We start from the raw sequence: 13126 nt of genomic DNA on the forward strand, positions 1-13126 counted from the left end.
AGAAATCATCCTCCTGAATACAACAAGAATCACTGGAAACCTTTTAAAACAAAACAATGGAACATACAACCAGATTATGAATTTAGGCAGGTCAAACACTTATTATAGTTTCAAAACAATGTTATTGATTTTAAAAGAACCAAAAATACATATTACAACAGTAACAATAATTGTCAAATATGATAATACCATTATTAACAATTTTGTCAGGGGAGTAGCAGTAGATAAATTATATAGAGTAGAGGGTATTCTCAGTGTAAAGAGAGGGGAAAAAGGGGGAGGATGACGGGGAAAACAGGCAACAGATATACAGCATAACAGTATATTTATATATTATCAAAACCATAAATTGGAGACCAAATCTTTTGAATAGATTTAAAACATAAAGTGAATTCTGCAGCCTTACATATTTGTGAATCATAAGTACAATAGACCACCAAAAAGTAGTATTTAGGAAAGATGAAGATTTCCAATTATGAAGAATCATTTGGAGAGTAAGTGCAGTCAATATGTCCATGACTTTATTATGCTAAATGTTCCTAATTTCAGGAATAGCCAAGGATCTGAAAATGATGATGATTCTAGGTGTAATGGGAGATGACATAGGAAGAATGGATTTGATAATTGACCAAATGGAAACACAAAAGTTAAGGTGTGGACAAGAAAATAGCATATGTAAGAGATCCCGTAGAACAGAATTACAGTGCCAACATAGTTTATTATTCAGAGAAGCACAATCTAACTTGCTAGGTGTCCATATAGCTTTATGGTACAAAAAATACAAGGATTGCATTAAACTAGGTGCAGTGGGTCTCTGTACTAAAGGTTGTCCAAGTATCATCATCACATGACCAGTAGGTTTCCACGAACCAAAGTTTAACATAGTTCACAGTTTGAATTTAGCAGTGCGTAGAATATTATAGAACTGACAACACCCATAACAAAGGAAAAATTCCAACATGCGGACAACACCAACAGATCAGAAAGAAAGGTCATACCAAACGCACACTAACAAAGAAACAACAACTAACAAAAATCCACATAACACCAAACATACCGTGTTTCCCCGAAATAAGACACTGTCTTTTATTAATTTTTGCCCCCCAAAATGCGCTAGGTCTTATTTTTAGGGGCTGTCTTATTTTTCGGGGAAACATCGGGGTTGGCACGCCTGCCCTCCGTCGCTCCCGGAACTAACCTTAAACGCCTCCTTTCACCTTCGCAGCAAGCAGCAGCAGGGCAGGCCACTCCTTCCTTCCATGTCCTGCCCTCGCCTGACGTAACGTCTGCAAGGGCGGGGCACGGAAGGAAGGAGAGGTCTGCCCTGCTGCTGCGAAGGTGAAAGGCATTTAAGGTTAGTTCCGGGAGCGATGGAGGGTGGGTGGAGGGGGGGCCCGGCAACGGGAGGGGGGGGCGGCCTTGTCCGGCTCTCGGCGGCCCTGCTTTCAAACAAAAATTTGCTAGGTCTTACTTTCGGGGGAGGCCTTATATCTACCAATTCAGGAACACCTCTACTAGGTCTTATTTTGGGGGGATGTCTTACTTTCGGGGAAACAGGGTAGTAGCCCCATACCAAAAAATTCAAGTGGGTTACATCAACGCCAGATCCGTCATAAACAAAACAACAACAGTAACAGACTGGATCACGTCAGAAAACCTTGATCTAATCTTCATCACTGAAACCTGGATCCATGATCAAAAGGACCCCATAATCCTTGACCTATGCCCTCCAGGATACAAAATCATTCACTGGACCAGAAAGGAAAAAAGAGGCGAAGGCATAGCACTTAATCTACCGATCTCACTTTACAATCGAAACCACTGCCGAGGCCATAACAACCCAACTTGAAATCGCCTCAATCAGAATCCATAGCAAATCCCTGATTAATCACCTGAATTGTACCTTGTTTTACAGACCACCAGGTAATTGGAACGAAAGCCAGTCAGCCTTCACGGACTTCATTTCAAACACCTGTGCAACCAACTCAAACATACTGCTACTAGGAGACATCAACCTTTACCTAGAAGACCCAAACTCCGCCAATGCATGAGAATGCAAGGAATTCCTCCACTTATGGGATCTCAAATGGCCAAACATGCAAGCAACCCACATCAAAAGGCATACATTCGACCTCCATCTCACATAAACTGTCCACAGACCAAAACCTAATAATAACTGATATTAAATGGACAGAAACACCATGGACTGACCACTACAAACTAAACCTATCCCTAAACTGGCGGAAGGAAGGGATCACACCACACCCAAGAACACACAACCTACAGCACAAGAGGCCAAATAAACTCGAAAACATTCTGGCAACAAATATACAATAGCAAATGGACAACACAAACGGACTCCATACACTTTCTCTCTAACTGGGACAAAAGATGCAGAAGCATACTAGACGAAATAGCACCCTTACAAACAAGAACATCACAAAGACATATCTTGATACCATGGTTCAACGACGAACTGAAAAAACTAAAAACACAATCCAAGAAACTCGAAAGAACATGGAAAAAAAAATAAAAAATGAACACACGATCAATGCTTGAAAACAATTACAAAGAAAATGCAAATAAGCTATAGGTCCAAAAGATCATATTACAGAACCAAAATAGGACCAAAATACAAAGACACAAAGAAACTGTACCAACTCGTAAACAAACTACTAGACACCAACTTGGTCACCACAACCAACACAGACATCCCATCTGCAGACAAACTTGCTAAATATTTTAACGAAAAAATTGTAAACCTACGCAACACACTTCCGCTTGACAATACTGATATCGAAAACTTCATCAGCGGTCTGGGCCCAACCCCTGGTGAATACCCAGTGGACCGAATCTGGTCAAACTTCGCTCCCTTCACCACCGAAACCCATGCGATTCATAATTTCTCCGACACTCACTGCAAATTGGATACGTGCCCCAGCTACCTAATGAAATCTGCCCCCGGCGCTTCATAGCAGACCTCACGTCCCACCTAAACTACGTACTCCAACAAGGTCTCTTCCCTAAGAAAAATGGCAACATCCTACTCACCCCAATTCCCAAAGACACCAAGAAAAAGACTAGCGAACTCACCATCTACCGCCCAGTAGCATCTATCCCACTAGTAGTCAAACTGATGGAAAGCATGGTAACCAAACAATTCGGTGATTACATAAATTCTCAGTCTTACACGAATCACAATCAGGATTTCGCCCCCTCCATAGTACTGAAACAGTACTCATCACACTCCTGGCCAAATTCAAGCAGGAAATAGCAACAGGTAAAAGCATACTTCTCCTTCAATTCGACATGTCTAGTGCATTCGACATGGTAAACCATAATATACTACTAAGACTCCTAGATTACTTCGGTATAGGCGGAATCATATTTAGCCGGATCAAAGGTTTCCTAACTACCAGAACATACCAAGTGAAATCAAATTCAAACATATCATCACCATGGAAAGCCGACTGCGGAGTACCTCAAGGATCACCACTATCACTGATCCTCTTCAACCTAATGATGACACCACTAGCCAAGTCCTTATCCAACCAAGGCCTCAACCCATTCATCTATGCGGATCATGTCACAATATACATACCTTACAAACATGACCTGACAGAAATCACCAATGAAATCAAGCTCAGCCTAAACATCATGGATTCATGGGCAAATGCATTCCAACTAAAACTCAATACAGAAAGAACACACTGTCTCATCCTCTCATCCCAATACAACATGAACAAACCCACAAATATAAACACGCCAGACTACACCCTCCCTATCTCAGACAGCCTGAAAATTCTCGGCGTTGCTATCGACCGTAACCTTACACGAGAGCCAAGTTAACTCCACAACTAAGAAAATGTTTCACTCAATGTGGAAACTCAAAAGCATGAAACCATTCTTCCCGAGGGATACATTTCACGGCTTGATACAATCAATGGTACTAAGCCATGCAGACTACTGCAATGGAATTTATGCAGGATGCAAAGAACAACTCATATAGAAACTTCAGACTGCTCAAAACACAGCAGCTAGGCTTATATTTGGAAAAACGTGATTCGAAAGCGCCAAACCCCTCGGAGAGAAACTACACTGGCTTCCAATCAAAGAACGTATTGCTTTCAAAATCTGAACCCTGGTCCATAAAATCATCTATGGCGCTGCCCCGGGATACATGACAGACCTCAGACCTACCAACAAGAAACACAATCGGATCAACATGAACATAATCTCCATTACCCAAGCTGCAAAGGACTCAAATACAAATCAACATATGCATCCAGCTTCTCCTACATAAGCACGCAACTGTGGAACGCACTACCAAAAGCCGTGAAAACAATGCACGCCCACGTAAACTTCCGGAAATCACTAAAAACCAACCTGTTCAAAAAGGCAACCCTATCGACCCAACTTAAGCGCCTAAACCTTGCAACACAACGAAACCAAAGCTTGTAACAGACTCTCTATAACTCTTCCTCTCTACAGTTCCCCAATGTGTCTATAACACATGAACCTTATTCGACCACAACAACTCTTTGTATTTGTCTCTCCACTGAAGACTGCGAACGCCTCTACGGTACAATGTAAGCCACATTGAGCCTGTAAATAGGTGGGAAAATGTGGGATACAAACGTAACAAATAAATAGAGAAGTAGTATGGCAGAGTTTTAAAAGGGGTTAGACGGTTTCCTAAAGGACAAGTCAATAAACCACTACTAAATGGACTTGGGAAAAATCCACAATTCCAGGAATAACATGTATAGAATGTTTGTGCATTTGGGAAACTTGCCAGGTGCCCTTGGCCTGGATTGGCCGCTGTCATGGACAGGATGCTGGGCTCGATGGATCCTTGGTCTTTTCCCAGTGTGGCATTACTTATGTACTTATGCCCTTTGATCATGCCTAAGGCACACATTTTTATCAAATCAGAAGATTATGGGAATGAAAAAGCAGTTTTTAAGTTATTTAATGTACAATGTCTAAGTTGAAACCAGTGAAAAAAATTCCGATTCAGGTAAGGAATACTCAAAGTATTTGTGCAATGGACTTTAAACAATTATTTTCTATAATATGTTTCGGTTTCCAAATACCTGTATCCAAATAGGCCAGAAAATAGGTTTGTTATTTATTTCAAGTTTAGAGTTGAACCATATAGGGGCATCCAGAGCTATCCAACCTTGATTGAGAGAAACTGAGTTTAAACAAGTGGATAGCAAAGATAGTTGAAGTGATAGCATCAGGGAGAGAGAAAGTAGAGTTCTGAGATGAAAATGGTAAGCAAACTAAAGGTTTTGGATGGGAAAAAGGATTCTCTCTCAAGCCATGCAGTACTATTTTTTTTTATTTTTCTAGGAGAAGTAATCAGCCAAGAAGCACCATAACAAAGAATTGATGCAATATGGTATCTGTAGAAGTCAGGAAATTCAACTCCTCCATCTGACTTGGCTGCTTTTAGGGTAATTAAATTCTTGGTGGTTTATCATGCCATAGGTATTTGGTAGAATCAATATACTTGTAATATGAAAGGGGAGTCGGGTTTGGAAATATGCCAAGTTAATAAAGGATTATCTGTGTAATGGTCATCTTAATAGCTTCCAAGTGGCCCCACCACAAGAGAGACATAGGAGACCTTTTATGGATCATCCTATCAATTTTATCAGAGAGAACATCTAAGTTAATTGACATGAGGTGATCACGATCTTTGTGAAAAAGAACACCTAAACCCTTTAAATGTATAAGGTTCCATTGGAGATTAGAAAGTCCAACATCACTTTGCATGGTGAGTTGTTTAGAGGCAAAATTTGTGATTTCTCCCAATTTATATGATACCTGGCAACTAGAGAAAAATGTGAAATAAGATCTAAAAGTTGTAGAATAGAGGAGGCAGGATTTGTTAAAAACAATAGCAAATCATCTGCATAGACTAATAGTTTGTGTTGTTTAGTACCAAAAGGTATACTGTGACTAAGAGGGGAGGAACATATAGCAATGAGAAATGGTTCTAAAGCAATATTGAAAAGGAGGGGGGAAGCGGACATCCCTGTCTAGTGCCACCATGGAGATAAATGGGTTGGGAAAGATGATCATTAATTTTTAGTCTCAAAGTAGAAGAAGTATATAAAATCTGAATCGAGCTAAGAAAGTGGTCATTACATCCAAACCATTTAAGGGTTCTAGATACATGAGGCCATTCTACCATATGAAATGATATGGCACTAACAGGTTGTTTATTTTTCTGAGCCAAATTATAATACAGTGAAAAGTACGAGCATTATCACCAATATATCGATTCTTCATAAAATCAACTTGATCTTGATGTGTTAGACAATGGAGAACATTTCTAAATGCAATGATAAAACTTTTGCCAAAATTTTACATCCAAGATTCAGGAAAGAGATGAACCTATAATTAGACACTTTCACAGGATCCCTGCCAGGTTTAGGTAGTATTGAGATATGAGCTTCAGTAAAACTATCCTGATCTATGGAATGCTGTCTTAAATAAGAAAAAAGTTCACACAATGTAGGAGAGAGAAGAGGAGAAAATGTTTTGTAGAACTCATCGAAAAGGCCATCAGGTCCGGGGGCTTTATGTGATGACAAGGATTTGATGGCAGTTTCAATTTCTTTGATTGTAATGGGCACATCAAGATTGTTTTGAGATTCATTGAGAGTAGGGTGAGGTAAATGCTGGAGAAATAAGTCTTTGATGCATGGCGAAGATGAGAGAGGAGGAATATAATTGTTGATAGAAGGTAGCAAATTCAGATGTAATAGCATATTGTAAAGAGTATGTAGGACAGGCCCCAAAGGAACCCTGGGATAGGCCAGAATACCCCCGTTATAGGCAGGCATTCCCCAGGAAAAAACTAGAAATAAAGAACTACAACTCCCAGCATGCCCCAAGGGAGACCGGGGATAAGAGAAACTATGTGCATTCCCAGGAGTCTCCAGAGGAGGGCCGCAGGGGAAGGAATAAGGCTGATTCTCCAACCTGGTGGAAGAGGTGGTGGAACAGGTGGGTGGAGAAAGAAGAGCCACCAAAGAGCTTTAATGAAAGAAAGGGTGAGCAGCTGGGAGAAGGGCGGGGCGAGGAGAATATGGATTGGGCTCCTGAGGAGAGAGAGGCGGAGAGTGAGCCTTGCCCTATGGAGTTGACTGAACCGGAGAACACCCTGGAAGAGCCGATGGACTTTTCAGCTCTGGCTCAGCGAAAGCCAAGGAAGTAGCGGGGCCAAGCCGGGTCATGCGGGAGGAGGTCAGGTAGGAGTAGGACTGACCAAGAGGGTGGGACCCTAGGCTTTGAGCCCGCGCAAAGCCATTACTGTGTGTTTTTGAAAGCCTGGCTAAACTGAGCTGTGTTTTGAAAGCTTGGCTAGAACTGAACTGTGTTTTTGAAAGCCTGGCTAAACTGAGCTGTGTTTTGAAAGCTTGGCTAAAATTGAACTGTGTTTTGAAAGCCTAGCTGGACTGAGCTGTGTTTTTTTCTGAAGCTTGGCTAAAATTGAACTGTGTTTTTGAAACCCGGGCTGAATTGCGCCGCGTGTTTTTTTTTCTTTTTACTGCTACTCTCCATGGGACCGGGAGAGAAAGCAGCGGTTGAAGCCTGCACGGTGTAGCATGGTTGGTTGTTTTGGAGACGCAATTGAGAGAAGGAGGGACGACCCTCCTATTCAATAAAAAGCTTCATTATTTGTGTTTTTTTTGAGAAAAAGGGGAGCCATACAAGAGTGTGTTTTTTTTTTTTTTTTTGGTTTTTGTTTGGGAAGAGCTGCAACCCCAGGAGAAAAGAGGATCCACTTTACAATTGGTGTCAGGAGTGGGATCGCTTCGCGGACCTGTCGCTCGAGGAGGCCAAGACCAGCAGGACAGAAAAGCCCGACGGAGGGGCCAACGCTGAGAAAGGCGCAGACCCGTCTGGGGTTCCGGTAAGCGGGACCTAGATTGGGGGAAATAAAGGGATCCTAGTAGAAGGGGAAACATAAGTAGTGAAACCGCACTTGGAGGTGTCCTCTGTTTTATTTCCCACCAGGAGTCGCTGTTCCGGAGCAAGGATGGACCCCAAGGAGATCTTCGCTTGGATGACGATGCAGTTCCAGAAACAGCAAGAACTGACGGGGAAGATGGTGGAAGACTCCTTGACGGCGGCACGAGAGCAGCAACAACCGGTGCTGAATATGCTCCAGGACTTTTTTCAGCGAGGGATCGAGGCTCCCAGGGGCGGTGGAGCCGGAGCAACTGGACAGGGGCCAGGAGGAAGCGGTGCGGTAGGACCTTTATTCCTGAACTCACTTACTTGGGGAAAGTTGTCTGAGCAGGATAATGTAGATGATTTCCTGACCGCCTTCGAGAGGGTGGCAGTGGCCGCAGGGTGGCCACAAGAGCAGTGGGCCATGCGGTTAGTGCCTTCATTATCTGGGGAGGCTCTAGGAGCCTTTAGAGACTTGGCTCCTGGGGACGCTGCCAACTATGGGAGGTTGAGAGAGGCCATTAAGGACAGATATGGACTAAGTACCCAGGCTTATAGGCGTAAGTTTCGGTCCACTAAATGGGAAAAGGGGGAAACCCCTAAAGCGGTGGCCACTAGACTGATGGACTTGGTAAAAAAATGGTTGGAACCTGATCGCCACACCACGGGAGAGATTCTTCAAGAATTAGTAGTGGAGCAGTTCCTGCAGGGCCTGCCTAGGGAGATTAGGGCAGGATTGGTCCAAAGGGGCTATAAGACGGTGGAGGCCGTGACAGCCAGGTTGGAGTGTTATTTGGAAGCCCAACATTGGGGAGAACCCGACCTGGAGGGTGGTAAGCCCCGACCTGTGGGAGGCTGGGGTTCCAAAAGTTCCTTCTTTAAGCCTGATCCCCAGGGGGGGAAACCCGATTACGGCTGGGGTGGTAAAAAGCCCGTAGTGCCCTCAGGCCCTGAAAAGAAGGCCCCCTCGTATGAAGGAAAAATCTGTTATAAGTGTGGGAAGACTGGGCACTTCCGGAGGGATTGCCCAGGTCGAGAGGGATGGACCTCGCAGGTTGCCCAAGGGTTTAGGCCTCGGTATACTGCTAAGGTGGAGGTTGAGGGTTTACCGATTGTAGCCATGTTAGACTCCGGGGCCGACCAGTCCATGATCTCTAGGAGGTTATGGGAACAAATAAGAAAGAGGAGGACAGGAGGTAAGGATACCTATGAGGGAGCAGTGGCTATTCAATGTATACATGGGGCCAGTACTCGCTATACCCTCCATAGGGTTCACGTGAAGGGGCCCACAGGGGAGATAGAGATAGCCATTGCCGTTCTGCCCAGACTGCCACAGGAGATGATTTTGGGAAGGGACTGGCCCCCCTTTACCGAGTGTATTAGTGAAAAAAGAGTGTTGGTCACTACCCGCTCTCAGGCTCGGCGAGACCCTGAGGCTGAGGAAGAGGGAATAGGAGGTATTTTTCCTTTTCAAGGGGAGGTCTTAGGGGAGCCGGGAAAAGAGAGAAAGGGGAAAGCTTTGAAAAAAAAGGAGCAGAGGGGCAGACGGGAGGCCTTGGAGCAGGCAAGAAAAGAAAGTTATCTGCCAGTAGCCCCGAAAGAATTGAGCGAGCAGTTTCCCCAGTTTCATAGGGAGCAGGCCACGGACCCTACTTTAGAATATGCATGGGAACGGGCCCGACAGGGGGAGGGCCAGGAAGCCCCGGGGTTCATGATAGAGGGGGACATCGCAGGGTACCCAATTGGGAGAACTCTGAAGCGGGGAGACAGCTAGTAGTCCCCCAAGCTTTCCGTCCCCTAGTAGTAAGGCTCGCGCATGATCACCCTTTGGGGGGGCATAAGGGCTCCCAAGCTACCCTGACTCAGATATTGGGCCGGTTTTATTGGCCAGGAGTTTATGGGGAGGTGGAGAGGTATTGCAAGTCCTGCCCCAACTGTCAGAAGGTGACAGACCGGCTACCGCCTAAGGCACCGTTAAAACCCCTTGCTAGAGTGGAACAACCGGGGAGGAGAATAGCCATGGATATTATTGGCCCAGTAACAAAATCTCAGAGAGGCTTCCTCTACGTTTTAGTGGTTATGGATATGGCCACTAGGTACCCCTGGGCCATTCCTTTGAGAAGCATATCAGCGAAGGTCATTGCCAGGGAACTGATAAAAATCTTTTGTGAGGTGGGATTCCCCCAAGAAGTTTTGACCGACAGGGGGTCCAACTTTATGTCAAGTACCTTAAGGCAAGTGTGGGAGGCTTTTGGGATACAACATATCCGTACAGCGGCCTACCATCCTCAAACTAATGGGATGGTGGAACGTTTTAATAGAACTTTAAAGGGTATGTTAAAAAAAGCGTTAGGCGAGGATAGGACAGGTTGGGACCAACTGTTACCCTTCGTGCTATATGCCTACAGGGAGAAGGTGCAAGACTCATTAGGAGTTGCGCCTTATGAATTGATGTTTGGACGGAGGCCCAGGGGCATTTTAGATATTTTACAGGAACACTGGGTACCCCCGGAGCCCTCCGATCAGTCAGTGGTCGAATACCTACAGGATCTGAGGACCAGATTAGATAAGTTACAGGAATTATTCCCAGGATAGGCTTGAACAGAGCCAAAATCGTCAAAAGGAATATTATGATAAGGGTACTCGTGAGAGGGAATTTGTAATAGGAGATAGGGTCCTTATCCTAATCTCGGAGGATCCTCATAAGTTTGCCTCTAGGTGGAAGGGTCCCTGGGTGGTGAGGAGGAGACTTGGGCCTCTTACATATGAGGTGGCGAACGAAAAGGGGCGGGTCCAAACCTTCCATGTTAACTTGATGAAACCCTGGGTAGCACGGGTAGGCTTTCAGACCCGGGGGGAGGAAAAGGAGGGAGAGGAGTTGGGACCGCAAATAAGAGATATTTTCAAGCCCGGTGAACCAGGGGTTAATCCCCGGTTGACACAAGTACAAAAGAAAGAGATAGGAAGGCTCCTAAAAGGGTTTGATGATGTGTTGACGGCCTGCCCTGGAAATACTCACCTAGTGGAGCATGACATCATAACGGAAAGGGGTAAAGTAGTTCGGCAAAAGCCATATAGGCTGTCCCCCATGAAAAGGAGGGAGGTGATAAAACAGGTCCAGGAAATGTTAGACTTCGGGGTGATCGAAGAGTCAAATAGCCCCTGGTCAAGCCCAGTGGTGTTAGTACCAAAACCCGAAGGGGAGTGGAGATTCTGCATAGATTTCCGCCAGCTTAATAATATCTCTCAAGCAGATGCATATCCTATGCCCTATATTGAGGAGCTGGTGGACAGGCTAGGATCTGCACAATATCTCACCACCCTGGACTTGACAAAAGGGTACTGGCAGATCCCCCTTACGTCAGGGGCGCAAGCTAAGACCGCCTTTAGTACGCCCATAGGCCTATACCAGTTCAAAAGATTGCCCTTTGGCCTTAATTCAGCAGCTGCAAGCTGCCAGAGGTTGCTGGACAGGGTTCTACGACCACATCAGGCATATGCCGCCGCATATATGGATGATGTGGTAATACATAGTGGAGACTGGAACACCCATTTAAACCAGGTAGAGGCAGTGCTGCAGGCTTTTAGGGAGGCAGGTCTCACCCTGAACCCAAAAAAATGTTATTTTGCGCAGTACCGGGTGAAGTATTTAGGGTATAATGTGGGAAGGGGAGAGGTCCGGCCCTTATTGAATAAGGTTAAAAGCATCCAAGAGTTTCCCAGGCCAAACACCAAGAAACAATTGCGTAGATTCCTGGGGATGGTAGGGTATTACCGCAGGTTCATCCCTCATTTTTCCGCAATGGCCACTCCCTTAACTGACATGCTGAGAGGGAAGAATCCGGACCACTTGAGGTGGGGAGCGGAGGAGTTGAGGGCATTTGAACAGATGCAGAGGGCCCTGTGCCAGGAACCTGTGCTGAAGGCAGTTGATTTTGAAAAGCCCTTTGTCCTTCAAACAGATGCTTCAGGGAGGGGTTAGGCGCAGTGCTGTCCCAAGAGCATGAAGGGGAGGAACACCCGGTGCTTTATTTAAGCCGGAAGCTCCTGCCTCATGAGGAACATTACTCCACCATAGAAAAGGAGTGTTTAGCCATACGATGGGCAGTGCAGGAGTGTAGTGTCTATTTAGAAGGGAGAAAATTTAAGTTGGTAACGGACCATGCTTCCCTGAAATGGTTAAATGTAATGAAGAATAATAATGGGAGACTAATGCGATGGTACTTAGCATTGCAGCCTTTCCAATATGCTGTGGAGCATCGGCCCGGGCGATGTTTAGGAAATGTTGATGCCCTGTCCCGGGTGGAGGAGGGGGAGGAAAAAGAATGCGGGGGGGGGGGGGGGGTATGTAAAGAGTATGTAGGACAGGCCCCAAAGGAACCCTGGGATAGGCCAGAATTACCCCTGTTATAGGCAGGCATTCCCCAGGAAAAAACTAGAAATAAAGAACTACAACTCCCAGCATGCCCCAAGGGAGACCGGGGATAAGAGAAACTATGTGCATTCCCAGGAGTCTCCAGAGGAGGGCCGCAGGGGAAGGAATAAGGCTGATTCTCCAACCTGGTGGAAGAGGTGGTGGAACAGGTGGGTGGAGAAAGAAGAGCCACAAAGAGCTTTAATGAAAGAAAGGGTGAGCAGCTGGGAGAAGGGCGGGGCGAGGAGAATATGGATTGGGCTCCTGAGGAGAGAGAGGCAGAGAGTGAGCCTTGCCCTATGGAGTTGACTGAACCGGAGAACACCCTGGAAGAGCCGATGGACTTTTCAGCTCTGGCTCAGCGAAAGCCAAGGAAGTAGCGGGGCCAAGCCGGGTCATGCGGGAGGAGGTCAGGTAGGAGTATGACTGACCAAGAGGGTGGGACCCTAGGCTTTGAGCCCGCGCAAAGCCATTACTGTGTGTTTTTGAAAGCCTGGCTAAACTGAGCTGCGTTTTGAAAGCTTGGCTAGAACTGAACTGTGTTTTTGAAAGCCTGGCTAAACTGAGCTGTGTTTTGAAAGCTTGGCTAAAATTGAACTGTGTTTTGAAAGCCTAGCTGGACTGAGCTGTGTTTTGAAGCTTGGCTAAAATTGAACTGTGTTTTTGAAACCCGGGCTGAATTGCGCCGCGTGTTTTTTTTTCTTTTTACTGCTACTCTCCATGGGACCGGGAGAGAAA

The sequence above is a fragment of the Microcaecilia unicolor genome, chromosome 13, assembly GCF_901765095.1.
Source record: "Microcaecilia unicolor chromosome 13, aMicUni1.1, whole genome shotgun sequence".
NCBI lineage: Eukaryota > Metazoa > Chordata > Amphibia > Gymnophiona > Siphonopidae > Microcaecilia > Microcaecilia unicolor.